Raw genomic sequence first — 20610 nt, 5'->3', positions numbered from 1 at the left:
GGATATCTACCTATCAAACACTGGAGATAACGCAAGTCGATTACGCACCTACGTCATCAACGGCGCATGTAACACAAACATACAACACAGCCGGAATTTTATGTAATGGCGGCGTCAGATAGACGAAAACAAACCTCCCAAGCTTAAGCAAGTCTACATTTGTTCAGTTTCAGCGAAAATGAAACGTTCTCCGAGACACCTTAAAATTATGTCATACCAATATCTGACTTTTGTTTGTTGTTTTTTTCATATCAGAGAGTTGATGCTAGTCTTGTATTGTTTCAAGACTGGGTTCTTTTGCTGTTGCATACTTCCGTCTTCATTTCCACGATTTCAGGTTGACACCGTCTGTCACAGTACATGTATAGTAATTATGAGCGAGTTTAGTTTTACGCCGCTTTTAGCAATATTCCAGCAATATCACGGCGGGGGCTACAAAATGGGCTTCATACATTGTACCCACGTGGGGAATCGAACCCGGGTCTGCGGCGTGACGAACGGAGCTTTAACCACCAGGCTACCCCACCTCCCTCTAGTAAATATGATGTTAATGCAAAAATTGCATCTTTCCTAAACGGCTTTGCCCCAAACCTGCATAATTATGGTGCATACTTGGCATGATTGGTTGTAGTACATGACTGACTGGCTGAGTATGGTTTTACGCCGTTTTTAGCAATATTCCAGCAATATCACGACGGGGGACACCGGAATTGGGCTTCACAAGTCGTACCCATGTGAGGAATCGAACCCGGGCCTTCGGCGTGACGAGCGAACGCTTTAATCACTGGGCTACCCCACCAGTACATGACTGAGGCTTTCAGTGTAGACTGTGCCCGATTGGGGCGTATATCATACTCGAGGCCTGCCTATTGTGCAAATCGATTTGGACATAATGTAATTGTTACCAGTTATTTTATGTTGGTACCACTTTGCATTATATTCAGCCCGAGACTGGCTGCATTTTCCTACCAACGCCGATAAAACAAACTTAAGAGAATATACTTTTCTGGGTGCGTCTTTTAACATTATACAAGGCAGCTTCATGCCCCCTCCCCTCTCGCTCGGTCCATCGTAAAAACGGCCCGTAAAAACGTCACCAGTGACAAACTGAACGCAGCGTTGTCAGAATCCCCGCGGCCATTGCTCTCGTCCTTGTCTCGCAAAATCTCGTTTAAGGAATTCCCAGCATGTGTCGACAAAACGTCACCATTTATTAACTTCAAAGAATTGGAAATGAACTGCAGACAAGGACATACCGTCATTTATGAGAAAATATACGTTGTTTATGTTAAGAGGCAAGCGTTTCATAGTTACGCTGACGTCACATTAACTTAGACGTAAAGTGTCAAAGTTGGCGGCAAGCTGGCTTATAATGACACAAAGACGCTGGTGACATATTATATTGTCAGAAAATGAAATGTGCTCGTTACATATTGAGAATGTATACCACACGAAGTTCGTGTACCAGTAAGAGTGGCTTTTATCCCACTGGAAGCAATGATTTCTTACTTCAAAGTACATTTACATGTACAGAAAAACATACACACACACACACTCATACCAGACGCACATGCACGCACATTAACGTGTTTGTAACAGTTTCACAGTAAGAGTAGCGCTTAATCTCTGAAAGTATACAATTTTGACAGACTGACTGACTGAGTTTTGGTTTTACGCCGCTTTTAGCAATATTCCAGCAACATCACGGCGGGGGACGCCAGAAATGGGCCTCACACATTGTACCCATGTGGGGATTCGAACCCGGGTCTTCGACGTGACGAGCCAACGCTTTAACCATTAGGCTACCCCACCGCCCCCAATTTTAACAGAAACAAACTATTTGAAAACGAAAGGAAGCCCAGTGAGATGTGCGATTCAGAACCTATTGAATATCTGGAATTGCTTCCTTTGGCTGCGAGACTGGCAATCTGAGTGAAGGCACTTACTTCAGGGCTACGTATATTGTCCAGAATACGTAAAACACATGCGATCCTTTCATATGTCATGGCAGAGTAACTAAAGCAATGTGATAGGATCGAGTCTTCCTTTACTTGTTTTGAGTGAATGAGTTTAGTTTCACTCCGCACTGTGTGTGTGTTCGTGCGTGCGTGTTCGTCCTTATGCTTCCCGGACATTACAGCTGTATGGTACGTTACAACAAAAGTGAGTGAGTGTGGTTTTACGCCGTTTTTAGCAATATTCCAGCAATATCAGGGCGGGTGACAGCAGAAATGAGCTTCACATATGGTACTCATGTGGGGAATCGAACCCGGGTGTTTGGCGTGACGAAAAGGCCTAAACATGGAATATGCGAACGAATGTTCACTAAACAAATTAAAAATCAATGTCAATAACGGTTATTCTTGTCCACATGGCTTAAAGTATTTTATAAATACTAGTAATTTACGAGCAGGTGGCATTTGAGTAAATGCGAGTATATTAGATCAAACGCTGACAGCCATATGTACATACCGTGTTTATCTCAGATCTATTTCGGGAACTGCATTTTCTGAATAATCAATATTTGTTTTCCTTGTTGAGGGTAAAGTAAAACGCAATAGACGTCACGTTCACGAATATAACACTTATGCAATGACGTACGTTCATTCAGCTGTGTGCAGTGAGTAGAAAGGGGAGCTTGGGTCCTGGTGAGGTCTGGGATGGGGACCCGGTCTGAGGGTCCCGATCTGGGGGTCCCTGTCTGGGGGTGGTGGTTGAGGGTGGGGGTCCCGGACCAATGCATGCCGGAATTATCCCGATACCCCACCGAGAAAAGGTGCCGAGCGCCATGCAGGGTAACAAAAAGTACCATTTGTAAACGTCATTCGGTATGACGCGCCCAAGGTTCGAACCACGGACGTTTCTCTCTACAACAGGTTTTCCTTTTTGTCGTAACATGAGACCACCATTGAATGATGAATATAGCACAGCCAGAAACGACAAACGACTCCTTTAGGTGCAATGTTTCAGTTAGAGCTTAACATCCACAGTGACTGCACATACTTGAATAAACGGAGTTTTGGTTTGCTTTGGTTGTTTAACGCCGCACTCAGCAATACACCAGCTGACACATTGCAACATGTGCGACCCTATGTTCTATAGCTGGACTTCCATCCATCATGGTCACTTCTGTGACTGTGACTCTTGTTGATCTGAACGATAATAATCATAATAATAAAATGGTAAATTTGAGAAGGACCAATGCCCTGCATGTAACAAGATTTTGCTGAAGTGAGTGAGTTTTGTTTTATGCCGCACCCAGCAATATTCCAACTATATGTTGGCGGTCTGTAAAAAATCAAGTCTCGACCAGACAATCCAGTGATGAACAACATGAGCATCTATCTACGCCATTGGGATACGATGACATGTGTCAACCAAGTCAGCGAGCCTGACCACCCGATCCCTTTATTCGCCTCTTACGACACGCATGTGTTGCTGAAGACCAATTCTAACACGGATCTTCAGGGGTAGAATGTAAACCGAGTGAGTGAGTGAGTGAACAGGGTTTAACTATTTCAGTTTAATCACGACGTGTAAGTTTAACCCGAATTTATCCAGATCTTAGAAGTTTACCACTTGGTAAAAGCCACGACCATGTAGAAATAAGAAGGTCAAACTGGGATTCGAAACCACGATAACAGGTTCCTGGCATGCACAAGGGACGTAACTCTGCTCATCTAATAGCTGCACCCGAGACGATTATGAACCCCAACTGAATAGATTACAACACATATATAAGCTACATTAAAACATTAAAACAAGGCTTAAATATTAACGTTATATATACAATCATCACCGAAAAGAAATCGAAGCAGTGCGTTTTGTTATGAATTGATTACAGTAAAATCACATGCACCAAGCTATCATGCAATTGGTTGAGCTAAGTCGACGTTTCTCATGATGATGTCATCGTATGGCGTGATGTAGCAGATGTCGTGCAGGTTGGAGACCGGGAAGTTTCCTGATACTAGTATTAGAACGTGGGAAATCTGTTATTACTGAAAAATAAACTAAATTGTGGTTTTTGTCTCATCAAGCGTGTATTACTGATTTTCCCCAGAGGTTGAGTAGTCCACGAACTATTAGTACGAATACATACTACACTAGTGTAACCGGCACATGAATCATTTTCACGTGGTATCCTAAACTCATTATGTTGTTATCTCCCCCTTTCCCATTCGCCAGCAAGGACGTTTCATGGTCATGACATTCCGCGCGCACTTGTAACGTAGTATTTGCAGGTGCGTTGTACAGAAGATAGAATTTGTCACCACATTTAAACCCCAGATACTAGTTTGTTGCATTTATAAAGTATATTACGGCTTTCTGTAAATATTCGAGTCAGGCAATCCAGTGATTCACATCACAAATATCGATCTATGACACGATGACAGGTAGGCTATCGACCAAGACTTGACCACCCGACTCTTTACAAGCAAGGGTTGCTAAAGACCAGTTCTAACTTGGATTGGCGTTATCTTTAGAATGGGGAGTGGATTATATTCAAGTGCAGATTAAACAAAGGTATGTAGGGATCCACATGAAATGGTGGACCCACGGGTCGAATATCACTCTAGTGCCGTCTGCCTTGAACAACGAGTATGATTTTGCGCCGCAATATTCCAGGCTTTACACATTGTACCCCGTATAGGATATTAAACCCGAGTGAAGAGTGACGAGCCACCGACGCCATCATCATCATCACCATCACCATCAGCACCATCACCACCACCACCACTACCACCACCACCATCGTCAGCTTCAGCACCACCACCACCATCATAAACCATCATCATCGCGTCAGTACCACAACCACCACCATCACCATCATCATCGTCAGCACCACCACAACCACTATCATCATAAACCACCATCATCATCATTACCATCATCATTATCATCATCATCACCGCGACAGCAACCCAAGCGTGTCGAAAGAGTGAATTTAGTTTTACGCCACACTCAGCAATATTCCAGTTATATGGCGGCGGTCTGTAAATAATCGGATCTGGACCAGACAATCCAGGGATCAACAACATGAACATCGATCTACGCAATTGGGATACCATGACCTGTGTCAACCAAGTCAGCGAGCCTGACCAGCCGGTGCGTGTCGAAAGAGCAGACGTCTCAATGTGGGAGAAAAGTCGAAGCAAGTCTCAAGTTTGCCATTGGTCCTGACAGATCGAGCACCATCGGATAAAAACCGCGTCACTCCTGCTGTTGAGCACTGGTTTACCGGGCTCATATCATTTACAGCCAGCCATGTGTAGCTGTTATTGTTGCTCACGGCAACAGCCTTCCTTTGTAAACCGTGGAAATTGGATGATCACGAGGGCAATTAGTTTCACCTGTGATGCACTAACAGCAGCGTTGTCTCGTCGACTTGCAGTAGCAATGGGTTTTCCGGAACCAAGGAACAAATATTAATCTCAAAAGTAAATTTATCAACCACGCATATAAAACAAAGAGTGCCATAAATCATCTTCGCTTGTCACTATGGATTTCCAATCCAGTGCCAAAATCACCCAAATATGTATGTCTATCTGCATGGCGACATGTTAAAATCGTTTCGTGAGTGAGTTTAGCTTTACGCCGCACTCAGCAATATTCCAGCTTTATGGCGGCGGTCTGTAAATAAGTCTGGACCAGACAATACAGTGATCAACAACATGAGCATCGATCAACGCAATTGGGATACGATGACATGTGCCAACCATGTCTTAACGGGTTTGGCATTCTGCTAATTGGTTACTAAGAACGATGGGACCAGCCATGTTTCTATCCTTGTGTATTAGTATGGAAATTCAAGGCTAGAAGAGTTACGAGTAATCCAAAAAGATCAGGAATTACTTTGATTCCGTGTCGTGGTAACCCAACGGCGTGGGATGGTCCTCATACTATCTATCACTGGTTGGATAAGGTCAACGTTACGTAGCTGGGATACCAAGTTTTCTTTGGTGAAGCCTTTACACCGTATGTTACGCATTATACACTATCTTGCACCCAGGACCGCCTCCGTGGTGTAGTGGTTAGAACGTCCGCCCGGAGAGCGGAAGGTCGCGGGTTCGATCCCCGACCGCGTCATACCAAAAGACGTTAAAATATGGTACTTTTTTTTTTTGTTGGTCCCTGCCTGGCGCTCGGCATTAATGGGTACAACAAGGACTGGTCGGCTCGGAGTCAGTATAATGTGTCTGAGTCGGGTATTCATGCTTCACTGCGGCATGGTATCTCAGTGGGCTAGCACTTAAAACCAGCTTCAGTCTGGGCTAGTACAAGCAGCCGCACATACACATACACACGCATGCACGTCGTCATATGAGCGAAATATTCTCAAGCACGACGTTAAACCCAATTTCACCTCACCTCACCTCATGCATCGCCCACATTACATCTTGCTCTGCAACCCGTACAATTCATGCATGACCCATCCACTTTACACCCAGCTCTGCTGCACACCCGTACCTTTCACGTTACACCTAGTTGTACACATCGTACTCTTCGCGTCATCTGCTTTCACGTCAGACTCCTCTACATTACACTTCCCTTTGCAACCCGATCACTTCACGTTACACTTAGCGCTACAAGTACCCTTCACGTTACACTTTCGCTTTGCAACCAGTACCCTTCACAGCCACGTTCTCTCTCTCCGTGCCCTTCACGACAGACCCTATTCACGTTAAATCCCAGCCTCATCCCCGCACACGTCACGTAAGACCCTTTCACTTTACACCAATCTCTGCACTCTATACTTTTAACGTAAGATTCCTCCACGTTGCATCTAGCAAAGCACCCCGAAGCCTTCACTCCAGACCTCTAAGGTCACACTAAGCTCTCCACACCTGTGTCCTTCACGTTACACCCTTCGCATGTTACTGGTGCGACCCTTACATGCAGGGGTGGTGGGGTAGGCCAGTGGTTCAAGCCTACGCTTGTCACGCTAAAGACCCGGGTTCGATTCCCCACATGGGTACAACGTGTGAAGCCTATTTCTGGTGTTCCCCGCCGTGATATTGCTAAAAGCGGCGTAAAACTATACTCACTCACTACATGCAGGATGATACAGCTGAGATAATGCCGACAGACTAGTATGTACTTATAGTGACGCTACCAACATTTGTTGGTTTTGTTTTCACTTACTGACATCTGTACATGACCTGCAGACTTAAACAAATTCATATATATATCTAAACGGACCATTTTGTCTATGGCAGTCTCCACTGAAATCTAGCTAAAACTAAGATTTAACGAGATGTTGGACATAGATACACCATCTGCAGTCTAAGTTAAACCCAGTTCCTTTCAGAACCTATTCTCTAGTCCCTTGGCAAGCTGATCATAATGTACGACACCGCTATTCTCAACATGTGACGGAACCTCCCACATACACATTTCTCCAGCTCCGTGAATGAGACGGACAGAAAGCTGAGCTCGACAAGCCCGTCGCCATTCATGCCAAGGTAAAGAACTTGAGACGACCGGACTGTACGTACAGCGAGTAATATATGTATTTAGTTCAATCTCAAAGTGACATCGCTGATACGCGGTCTTAATGTGACTGGGTACATGCACAAGAACAAAACGTCCATGGTACCTGTTATCTAGCAGATACTTGGGTTCTATGTCTCGGAATCAGAAACCCGGTCAGTTGGCCATACCCTCAAAGGTTTCAGATTAACAATGAGGTCTCGACCTTTCCGTCTGGCTTCTTTTCTGGTGTGTGAAAACGTCCTTTAAAGGAGGGTTAGGTTCGGGGAAACTGGCAGCGATTGCAAATAGATTCAGGTCTCTCAATATCAACTGTTCAGTGGCAAGTTATTCCAGTAAGGAATGACTCAGTTTCTTAGTAGCACTAACCATTTGTGATGTTTAAGCCAGCTTGAAACGGCCGTTGCATAGATAAGTAAAGTAGTCAAGAAAAGAATTATTCTTATTTAAAACCGAAGCCAATCGAAAATATATTGTATCTATTAAATACAATAATACAATCCACATAGAGCCAAGAACCAGATCAATTTCTTAAGCTGAAATTCTAGACTTGCCAAGTCATTCTAGCCTTGACTTGGGTATAAATGTGTTGACTGGAGTCTGGGAGACAGGCTTGCCGTCATCCTTAAAGGGAGTGTGGTTGTTCCCTGGTGTGTGAGTGAGTAAGTTGAATAAGCACCGTTTTTATTGGTATATCATTGATTCCACGGCATGACAGCTGGACGCAGGAGGAAAGGCACATGGACACCAACGTGCATGGGTATGGTGCTGTAAAACCTACAGACATAACCGGGGCAAATCTGGGTCATTGGCTACTGGCAGCAAACCCTCTGTTTCGACTTTCTACATTAGCGTATAGCACCTCATCCTGCATACAGACACTGCACAGGTAAACCTAAGAAGACATGAACTAATCCCCGAATTAATATAGTGAAAGATGCTATTAGAATTTTCTAAAAAAAATGAAACTTGACATTACACCTTCAACAACATGTATGATGGATTACGACGATAACTTACATGAACATTTCAGGTATATATCTTTTTCAAGTTTTTAAGTAAATGCGTGGGTTGCACAAATGTATGACCGGAATGTAACGTAGGGAGATAGCGGGTGAACATATATGTATTTATTCAACGTCGAGATGTCACATGGCACGTCATATCATTACTCAGCCCACGTACAACATAAAGGCACGGACGGAGGCAATCTCCCTGCCGTGTCCCTATCTCTCTTCAGATGCCAGCCTGACGACTATCTATGTCGACTATTGATATAAGTGTCCCGGGCTTTTGATGCTTCTACTTTCACTTCGACGTAGGTAGGGTCAGGCATTGTGCTCTGATCGCATGGAACAATAGGGTCAGTGTTTGTTATACAGCGTCTGTTGGGATGCCTTAACACCTGAACCCTCACATAAGAGGGCCTCTCAAACCTCCTAAAAGAGGGTGTGTCCGGAGACATTGCTCCGGTGAACAGAAACTGTTTTGTAAAGTACAGACCCTTTAATACATATTTTCATGGCATCTGAAGTATTGGCCGAAGGGTTTTTCTGTATAGAATATTTTGATTGTAAGAAATTGTTCAAACAGACTTTTCAAACAAACACAAACGCATGACCGCTGTTTAGAATGAAAAATAATCCTTAGATAATTCAACAAGATGCCTTGTCATGTAGAAGAAACGAGTCTGCAAAACACAATATCCCTAAATAAAAGCGAAATTCGAACTCGGTGATTCGGCCGCGCCATTATGGGAACCTAACACAACACATGGTTGTAATATAGCTACCGGTTTAGGATTTGCTGTTCGGTTCTTATTATCGATTATTAATCATTCTAGTGATCAATACCCTAGATCTAGTCACCCAATTAGGCTCTCGTCACGAACAGCGCGGATTTTCTCTCGATCATTGGAACATTTTCACTGGGCGGCTAATAGTGCTATCATCTCATACGAATGAGGAATGGTATTGGGTATATATGCTGATGAAGCGAAGAATGAATAAACCAACTAAATAAACGAGGATAGTTGGTTGCCGGTTCTTGCTATTTTCACGTCAATGTCTTTACATTGATTCTACGAGTACGATATAACTGTGGCTGGTATCTAGATAAGCTAACTTTGAATCGCGCGTTAGACTACTTGGCTAGAGGTGTCCTCATCCCAACCTCGACAAACAAGCGCAAAATAAGAAAGTCCGTTCCAAAACCATGCGGAGAACTGAACCCCGGGTTTCGGCGCGCGAAGAGCAAACGCATTATCCACTAGCCTACCAAAATATAACATGAAACAAGAGGCGTACATATTTGTTCGAATTCCGCTTAACATGCGGTTACAATATGAAAATATATGTCATGTCTTCTACACGAAATACAAGCCAGAGCTGGGGATCGGGTGCATGGTTCAACAAGCGTGCTGAAACGCACCTTTGTCCCATATGTGGAAGCTCTTCCAGCCATTCATGAGGTGTCCCGTGCCTTAACAGATTGAAAACAATGTGTCCCATCACCCCAAGACGACCATCGTGGGAACGCGACGCTACATAATTTAGCATTGCCTGGCTGTATGTCTTGGATGAAAGCATATGTATTTCAAATAAGGTACAAAGGGACGAATTGGATACAGCGAGTGGGCGAATGCGGTAGCTCTCCACCTCTAATATTGACATACTTACTCATCTTTTATGAATTTAAGCTTACAGTGTACTATTTCTCTTTGATACGTATGAGGACTGACTGACTGAGTTTGGTTTTACGCCGCTTTTAGCAATATTCCAGCAACATCACGGCGGGGACACCAGAAATGGGCTTAACACATTGTACCCATGTGGGGATTCGAACCCGGGTCTTCGGCGTGACGAGCCAACTCTTTGACCACTAGGCTACCCCACCGCCCCGATACGTATGAAGAAGCATTTTGTTTCTTTCGTGTTCACCTAAACAAACAAAAGCTTTATTGTTAGCGAACGCTGATGAAATTTGAAAAAAAGACCTCATGTCCTTACTGATTTAACCCGCGCTCAAATGAATTACCACTTATGAATAATATCGGTGAAGACCTGCAGAACGCATCGATAAGGGCTGCAGAACGCAGGTGCGAAGGATGCAGAATGCAAGTGAAGGATGTAGAACGTTGAGCAACAGATGCAAAACGGAGAAAAGTAGTTTGCAGAATACTACGGGGTGAAAGTTTTCGAACGAATGGGTGATGGATGTAGAATGCATCCTGTAGGGTGGTCCAGGGTAAGAGGATGCATGTCGAGGTGTATGGTGGAGGTACGGCATGAAGGGTGCATGTCGAGGTGTATCGTGGAGGTACGGCATGAAGGGTGCATGTCGAGGTGTATCGTGGAGGTATGGCATGGTACGGCATGAAGGATGCATGTGCAGCGAGGTGTATCGTGGAGGTACGGCATGAAGGGTGCATGACGAGTGTGTATCGGGTGGAGGTACGGCATGAAGGGTGCATGTCGAGGTGTATCGTGGATGGTACGGCATGAAGGGTGCATGTCGAGGTGTATCGTGGAGGTACGGCATGAAGGGTGCATGTCGGCATGAAGGGTGCATGTCGAGGTGTATCGTGGATGTCGTACGGCATGAAGGGTGCATGTCGAGGTGTATCGTGGAGGTACGGCATGAAGGGTGCATGTCGAGGTGTATCGTGGAGGTACGGCATGAAGGGTGCATGTCGAGGTGTATCGTGGAGGTACGGCATGAAGGGTGCATGTCGAGGTGTATCGTGGAGGTACGGCATGAAGGGTGCATGTCGAGGTGTATCGTACGGAGGTACGGCATGGAGAGGTGTATCGTGCATGAGGTCGGCATGAAGTGCATATCGTGGAGGTACGGCATGAATGGACAGGTGCAGCGAGGTGTCGTGGAGGTGAAGGGTGCATCGTGAGGTATGGTGGATGTACGGCATGAAGGAGTGCATGTCGAGGTGTATCGTGGAATCGGCATGACGGGTGCATTACGGCATGAAGGGTGCATGTCGAGGTGTATGGTGGATGTACGGGCATGAAGGGTGCATGTCGAGGTGTATCGTGGATGCGGCATGAAGGGTGCATCGTCGAGGTGTATCGTGGAGGTACGGCATGAAGGGCATGTCGAGGTGTATCGTGGAGGTACGGCATGAAGGGTGCATGTCGAGGTGTATCGTGGAGGTACGGCATGAAGGGTGCATGTCGAGGTGTATCGGGAGGTGGATGGGGTACGGCATGAAGGGCATGCATGTCGAGGTGTATCGTGGAGGTACGGCATGAAGGGTGCATGTCGAGGTGTATCGTGGAGGTACGGCATGAAGGGTGCATAGCGGCATGAAGGGTGTATGGTGGAGGTACGGGAGGTAACGGCATGAAGGGTGCATGTCGAGGTGTATCGTGGAGGTACGGCATGGGGGTGCATGTCGAGGTGTATCGTGGAGGTACGGCATGAAGGGTGCATGTATCGTGGAGGTAGCGAGGTGTATCGTGGAGGTACGGCATGAAGGGTGCATGTCGAGGTGTATCGTGGAGGTACTGCATGAAGAGTGCTGCGCGCGGTGTTACACGAAGGGTGCCGAGCGACATGTTGCGTGAAGAGCTGTGAAGGGTTGGAGAATGCAGAGGTGAAGTTTTAGGTTGGTTAGTTGGTTGTTTAACGCCTCACTCAGCAATATGGCGACGGTCTGTGAATAATCGAGTCTGGACCAGGGAATCCAGTGACCAACAGCATGATCTGTCGTCTCTTACGACAAGCATAGGCACAGGATTCTACATCCACCACCCATTCGTTCGAAAACTGTCACCCTTAGTATTCTGCAAACTATTTTTCTCCGTTTTGCATCTGTTGCTCAACGTTCTACATCCTTCACTTGCATTCTGCATCCTTCGCACCTGCGTTCTGCTGTCCTTATCGATGCGTTCTGCGGGTCTTCATCGCTAGGTTCTGCAGCCCTTATCAATGCGTTCTGCAGGTCGTGAATTCACCGCTAGGTTCTGCAGCCCTTATCAATGCGTTCTGCAGGTCTTCACCGCTAGGTTCTGCAGCCCTTATCGATGCGTTCTGCAGCATTCACCCAACGTTCTGCCCCAACGTTCTGCAACGTTGGCCCCTGCACAGCAACATTCACCCCTCTGCACAGCAACATTCACCCTCTCTGCACAGCAACATTCACCCCTCTGCACAGCAACATTCACCCATGTGCCCTGCAATCCCCGCTCCTGGATTCAACTGGCATCAGTGATACCTTTTGTGAAGCCTATTCTTCACCCCCTGTCGCGTTATGACAAACATATCGCGAAAACAAGCCAACAGCTCTCCCAGCAGTGACTAGATCCCCAAACCGCCATAAAACCTTGTAAATAAGGTTATCAGTACCAATGTAACATATATCGTTTATTTCATTACCAACGGAAGTATCTATAAGCTTATAGCTCTACCACTTGCTCACATTACACAATTTCCGAGTCTTGATTCACAGATGGTTGCAACTTAATATTGCCAATGACAGATAGGGGTAACTGATGCTTACTTGCCGGCGATATGAAATATCACAGCTTGTCACGGTCTATGCGCCTAGATAAACGAGGTAATACATCAGACGCTAGATTCGGCTATCCTACATCTATGACTCTATCTCATAACAACACTGACACCAATCCGACTCCTTAAAAGGTAAAAAGAAGCCATTGATGGCTCGACAGACTAGGTTTTGGCAACTTGTCAAGTCCAACATTCTGAATGGCATACAGGGCATATTGTATAGCTTCAGAGTTTCGCTTCGCTGGTCGCTTTGTAATGACGTTTGTTATAGGAGACAATTTATGTTAAATCGAGCAGAAATTCACATTACGATCATGCATTGCCAGCATGGTTGACTATACTTTGTAGATATATTCAAACTTTGTACTTTTTATGCGTTGTCTACGAAGCTTCATAAACTACGGATATTTTAAAACTACAATTATTGACAATATTGCGTTTGCTAACGTTTTTAAATCCACGTGTCTGTGATCTTATGAATATATTATCAACAACAAAAAATTCTACTTACATTTTTAACAATGTCCGTTCAGGTATATGTGCAATGACAGTGCGAACAGGTCTCGTGTATAGCTTTTGTTCAAAGAAATCGACATACGTGGTACGTGACGAGCCAGCCACTGCACGTGCAGAACGTGAATCACGGGGTATAGTTTGCCAGGACTTATATCGTGCAGCGCGAGCTATTTTCGTTGGACATGTCAAGGAGACAGAGTGAGTGAGTTAGTTTTACGCAGCACTCAACAATATTCCAGCGAAGTCTTGACCAGACAATCCAGTGATCAACAGCATGAGCATCGATCTACACAATTGGGATACGATGACATGTATCAACCAAGTCAGCGAGCCTGACCACCCGATCCCGTTAGTCGCCTCTTACGACAAGCATGGGTTACTGAAGACCAATTCTAACCTGGACCTTCACGGGTATGGCGTTTTTTGGAATTCAGGGTGAAGGAGGTATAACGAAGGTTACAGAGAGAGATCGAGAGAAGACCAATTCTAACCCGGACCTTCACGGGTTCAAGGAGACAGATGTCGAATGAGCATAAGAAGTGAAGTAAGATCATATTTATTTTTGCGAATGATCTGATGAGGTTCCTAAACATCACCCTCAGTGCACTGATTAGTGTGAAACCACAACTTTACTTTGACAGTCAAGCAAATAATAACAGAATGAGTGGGTGGGTAGGTGTATGGGTGAATGCAGCAATTCAATTATAGAGCGTTCTTAAGTGAAGCAGTGAGGCAGGCTGAATGTTGAATATGAATCCACAATTAGCGGATCCTGCAACGCTGTAATCAAGCAGCTCTGCACAGCGACTGGTGGCGATCAAAGCCACTGGGCAGCTTGAGACATTTCACTCACTAACTCACTGAGTATGTCAACTATACTGTGATCTTCAGCAACCCATGCTTGTCGTGAGAGGCGTCTAACGGGATCGGGTGGTCCGGTTTGATGATTTGGTTGACGTAGATCATAATATATTTATTGCGTATATCGATGCTCATGATGTCAATCACTGGATTGTCTGATCCTGGTTTTATTATTTACAGACCGCCGTCATATAGCTGAGACATTTCTGTGCATCATTAAACTGACTGACTGACTGACTGCAACTGAGTTTGGTTTTACGCCGCTTTTAGCGATATTCCAGCAACATCACGGCGGGGGACACCAGAAATGGGCTTCACACGTTGTACCCATGTGGGGATTCCAACCCGGGACTTCGGCGTGACGAGCCAACGCTTTAACCATTAGGCTACCCAAACGCCCGCATCATTAAACAAAACAAACTATACTGTGATGGAGTCACACAGGTTTCACAACCTTTGAAAACTCAGATGCCACGTGACATACTCAGCTTCCGTAACTTCACCATCTACATACACTCACACCATGACCAAGTTCCACAAGACGACATTGCCCTTAAGATCCTTATTTTACATCCACCTTCAGCTGTAGAGTCAAGCTGAGGTCAAGGCCGGAGATTAAGTCCGTGCGTAAAATGTTTGATACGTGCTGTATGGCCACATTGGATGGTACAGTTGTAGTGCGTGAGTCTAGGTTTACGCCGCCTTTAGCAACATTACGCCAATATCACGGCGGAGGACACCAGAAATGGGCTCCACACATTGTACCGATGTGGAGAATCGAACCAAGGACTTAGGCATGATGAGCGAACGCTTTAACCACTAGGCTATAGGGCTGCGCAATATAACCGATTTACCGGTTCAGACATGAAAACGATATACGTATTGCGATACGCTGATCGAAAACCGGTATTTTGACTTTCATTCGGAAAACTTCGTAACACTCGGAAATCTTCGGATATTTCCTTGTTTCATTTGTGCTAAATATTATTTACATTTTTTGTTTTGTCATGATTAAAAGGTTTTATTAAAGCTTAATCAAGCATAGTGATTTTGTTGTGTGCATGCTTTATAAATCAAGCATTAACTCGACTACACGTACTGTTTTGCTAAAAAATACTTCTTGCAATATATTGCAAAACATACATATGAAAATTCTCTGCAATACCCACCCCTACTAGGCTACCTCACCGCCCCCGTACACTTGTAGTGCCACAACATAAAAACACACAGTCTTCCTTTAACAGCCAGGTGAGTGACCGCCTCGTCTGTGTCAAGACTCTTTTTCATTCAAACTAGGCTTCTCCAAATCGCAGTTCAACTTGACACCCAAATCTCGGGCGAGGACGCAGCTTATGTCACTGAAAACAAAACCACCCCTAAGACTGCTGGTTTACACCAGCCCTTATCTATAGCTGAAGACGATACCGTCTTAATGCCCGTGCTTTAGCATACCTACCCTTAATCTCTTTGATTTAGAACTCCAGTTCAGCCTGACACTACAACCGCGTCAAAGAAAATATATTAGCCTCATATATTTTATAAAATAAACGCAAATACGGGAAATTAATGAAAGCAGTATTAGACTGCCAACAGCCATTTACATAAACTACTGTGTCTGAAAGGTGGTCGGATTTAAATTTGAAACTCAACACACATCGTTTATGCATCTGGAGGATGAATGTAGCATAATGACTTATGAATTATTCAAAGTGAAATCCGGCACCGGGGGAGTGTATGCTTGAGATACAGGTAGCCTGTGTCAACAGTGTTTTGAAACTGTTACGAGAGGCGCCATAATCGCATGGCTTGAGAACAGGATTAGGTCAGACAATATTCTTTGTACGTGGTGTGCTAGGACATTGTGGTTTATGTGTACCTGTGAACAATGTAACCACCGCGTCTGACGTTTGCTGAGGGAATATCTGGGGGAAGTCATTGCCATAATGGTTTCTGATATAGCTGTGAAACTGTTAAACTGGACAATCGTCGACTTACCTTAATCCGCCAGATACTCATACTGGATTCCGAAGGAACCTTCTTTGACCTATTGGCTCACTCACTCACAAAATGTTTGAACCATTATTCACCTTACCCTTGAAAATCGAGTACAGAATTGGCCTTCAGCAACCCATGCTTGTCGTTAGAGACGACTAGCAGAATCTGGTCGTCAAGCTCGCTGATTTGGTGATGCTTGTCTTCTTATAAAAAATGCCTAGATAGGTGTTCATGATATTAGCCTAGTGGTTAAAGTGTTCGCTCGCCATGCCGAAGGCCCGAGTTCGATTCCCCATATGGGTATAATGTGTGACGCCCATTTCTGGCGTCCTCCATTGTAATATATCTGCTGTAATAGTGATAAAAGCGGCGTAAAACCTAATTCACTTACTGCAAACACAGGATCCGTGAAGATCCGGGGTCTTCAGCAACCCATGCTTGCCACAAAAGGCGACTATGTTTGTCGTAAGAGGCGACTAACGGGATCGGGTGGTCAGGCTGGCTGACTTGGTTGACACATGTCATCGGTTCCCAATTGCGCAGATCGATGCTCACGCTGTTGATCACTGGATTGTCAGACCGCCGCCATATCGCTGGAATATTGCTGAGTGCGGCGTAAAACTAAACTCACTCACTGCAAACACAACGCGGTCAACGCAGATTAACGGAGCAATTCTCTACATCATCACTCACTCACTCACCCACCATTGCTGTAGTTTCATTCACTTCGTCGTACTCATCTGACACTTATTAAGACCCCGACGCAAGGTCATCAGATATAAGTCCTCGTCAAGTCTTAATTAGTCTAATTTGTACCCTTTTATCTGACAGCGGATGAAAGCTAACCTCAAACAGGTTAAAATCCATATCCAAATAACGTTTTCGGTAACTGGATCTAAAAGTATATGTTCATAGCTTTGTAAATGAAACCACTTTGTTTTTGATAATTTAGTGAATAGGTAATCACAATGTATGGTTTTCTGAAAGTGCACCCTTCCTACGCCAACTTCTGTTCATTAACATAACCCCAAACCTATTCTAATTACATGTACATTGTCAGCCGGGTATAACCAGAAAGGTCAACAATAGACAAACGCGGAGCGTCTATCGACATGTAGTTAATAACAAACTAAATCAAGCGTATATGTAAGCTTACAAAGATGTGAACAGCGATGCATAGGAGAATATGGGATTGTTCCTGTACGAACCAGCGTCTCATAAAGCTGTGAGAATATGACCGACAATTCTCCCGAACCGTGCCGCTCTATTAAACACTAAGATCAAATGATGGTCAGTGACTTTGAACATGTTGGTCATTGCCCTTTGGTCAGAGAGTCGGTGCCACGGGATTTATCGGCTTCTGGTCAGCGACTTATATATCAGTGACAACGAAGCGTTGCAAAGTGGCTGTGCCTCCTATACTTATGAACAACCTGGGGTGGTGGGGTAGCCTAGAGGTTAAAGCGTTCTCTAGTCACGCCAAAGACCCGGGTTCGATTCCCCACATGGGTACAATGTGTGAAACCCATTTTGGGCGTCCCCTGTCGTAATATTGCAGGAATATTGCTAAAGGCGGCGTAAAACAACCTAGACTCACTCACACACTATAAACAACCCAAACTGACGTACCAAAGAAAGTACACAGCTGTTGTTTTGGGATTATTTTCCTAAAACGACGTAAATATTTTCAAAAGTGTTTTGATTGTGACTTACTTAATTACGTTGGTATTGATATCCAACATGTATGATGTCATCAATATAATCCCAATGCTTCAGCATTGTACTTTGGGGGTAGCCTAGTGGTTAAAGCGTTTACTCGTCACGCCGAAGACCCGGGTTCGTTCCCCACATCGGTACAATGTGTGAAGCCCATTTCTGGTGTTCCCCGCCGTGATATTGCTGGACTATTGCTAAAAGCGGCGTGAAACTATACTCACTCACTCACTTTCAGCACCAAGTACCAAGGTCATGAAAATGCACTATATATATCTTATCATATGTATTACATTCCAACACCGTTTTCTCGAACCTACCGTTGTCGGGAAATGACATTTTGGTTTCTTCGTATTTTTACCAGACATTTACTTACCGGTTCTGTTGAACCTCTCATAACTCGAAGTATGTACGTAGGTCCCTTCTGCTTCGACACAGCAGTGTTTGCCTGTAGTTGTATTAAGGTAGTTGGGGCGTTTGGGTAGCCTAGTAGTTAAAGCGTTCGCCCGTCACACCAAAGACACGGGTTCGATTCTCCACATGGGTACAATGTGTGAAGCCTATTTCTGGTGTCCCCCGCCGTGTATTGCTTGAGTATTGCTAAAAGCGGCGTAAAACCCAACTCACTCACTATTAAGGTAGTGACGCAAATGTGTGTTTTTGTATGTTTTCAATGTACTCCATCAAAGGTTATCTGAAATGGTTTTAACACCGTCTACCTCAACCGATTTGTCATCGCGAACATGGCTCAGTTGAATCAGGATAAATCTGTGGGAATCTCTTACGAAATCAGAGTGTATGGGTTACGACCCTTACTTCCGACCGGATGTGCTGGTATCTGATTTTAAAGTCATTAGTTCAGATACATATCTGTGACAGAAGCTATCTCCTTCTTGGTGGTAACCCAATTTACTTAAACCGATACTTATAATATTATGCATATAATATCGTCCATGATACCCGCATATAATTATCGAATAAGATGATATTTGCATGTCTGTTTCATTTTAGTGAGCGAGTGAGTGAGTTTTACGCCGCTTTGATCAATATTCCAGCAATATCACGGCGGGGTGCACCAGAAATGGACTTCACACATTGTACCCATGATTGTGGTGAATCGAACCCGGGTCTTCGGCGTGACGAGCGAATGCTTTAACCACTAGGCTACCCCCACCACCCCTGTTTCATTTTAGACACCATCATGGGTGTATAATTTCTTTTTTCCGACAGTATATTTAAGAAAAATGACGACCCCACGACTATAGTTGGTATTACTTCTAAAACAAGTTATTAACGGTAGAAGTGAAGCAAAAGGTGAGGTGAAATTGGGTTTAACGTCGTGCTTGAGAATATTTCGCTCATATGACGACGTGCATGTGTGTATGTGTTTGTGCGGCTGCTTGTACTAGCCCAGACTGAAGCTGGTTTTATAGTGTTAGCCCACTGAGATACCATGCCGCAGAGAAGCATGAATATCCCACTCAGACACATTATACTGACTCCGAGCCGACCAGTCCTTGTTGTACCCATTAATGCCGAGCGCCAGGCAGGGACCAACAAGTACCATATTTTAACGTCTTTTGGTATGACGCGGCCGGGGATCGAACTCGCGACCTTCCGCTCTCCGGGCGGACGCTCTAACCACTACACCACGGAGGCGGTCAGTGAAGCAAAACGCAACCTGGGCCTTCATGCACAAAGCGATCTGAGCGCAAAGATGATCGTAACTCCCATCCTCTAACACAGACTTACGACGGTCTTAACGCCGATATCGCTTTCAGCAGTGGAGCCCTGGTACAAATTGGGGCGGTGGGGTAGCCTAATGGTTAAAGCGTTGGCTCGTCACGCCGAAGACCCGGGTTCGAATCCCCACATGGGCACAATGTGTGAAGCCCATTTCTGGTGTCCCCCGCCGTGATGTTGCTGGAATATTGCTAAAAGCGGCGTAAAACCAAACTCAGTCAGGCAGTCAGCCTGATACGAACTCAAACCGACATATAACAAAACAACATTTGATTTATTCAAAAAGTACCCTTCTCGACATCCGCTTCCGACGACTCGTAGCCTGCCTCGAGCCCCACTGGACACACGATCCGTCGACTGATGCATGCACTCCATGCATTGGCCATACGTCACCGCCGGCCACTAGCTAATGGTCACTCAGTGGTCTGATAAGTAGCTTTGTTTATGTGATATGACTCCGTGTCGGACTAGTGGTTCCTGGCACTGGAGTCGTATTGCTGTCTACATGTCAACAGTTGATGTAAACATTTTTGTCACTCGCTGTGCTGTAGGCTGTTTACCTGTATCATTTACTGCTAATAAGACACGGTGATGGATACTCGGCGTTGTCGGATGTCACCTTGGTAATATGAGGGGTTGGGGTGGGGCGTTATCGGAGATATATCATAGTGAAATAAATGCTTGTGAGTAAAGCGACATTAGATATGCCACCATTGTCTCTCAGATCCTAGAGGATAAATTACGAAAGGAGTCTAACTGAAT

Source organism: Haliotis rubra, unplaced genomic scaffold (genome assembly GCF_003918875.1).
Source record: "Haliotis rubra isolate DU_JTF1 unplaced genomic scaffold, ASM391887v1 Scf91, whole genome shotgun sequence".
NCBI lineage: Eukaryota > Metazoa > Mollusca > Gastropoda > Lepetellida > Haliotidae > Haliotis > Haliotis rubra.
Note: the sequence above shows the minus strand (reverse complement) of the source record.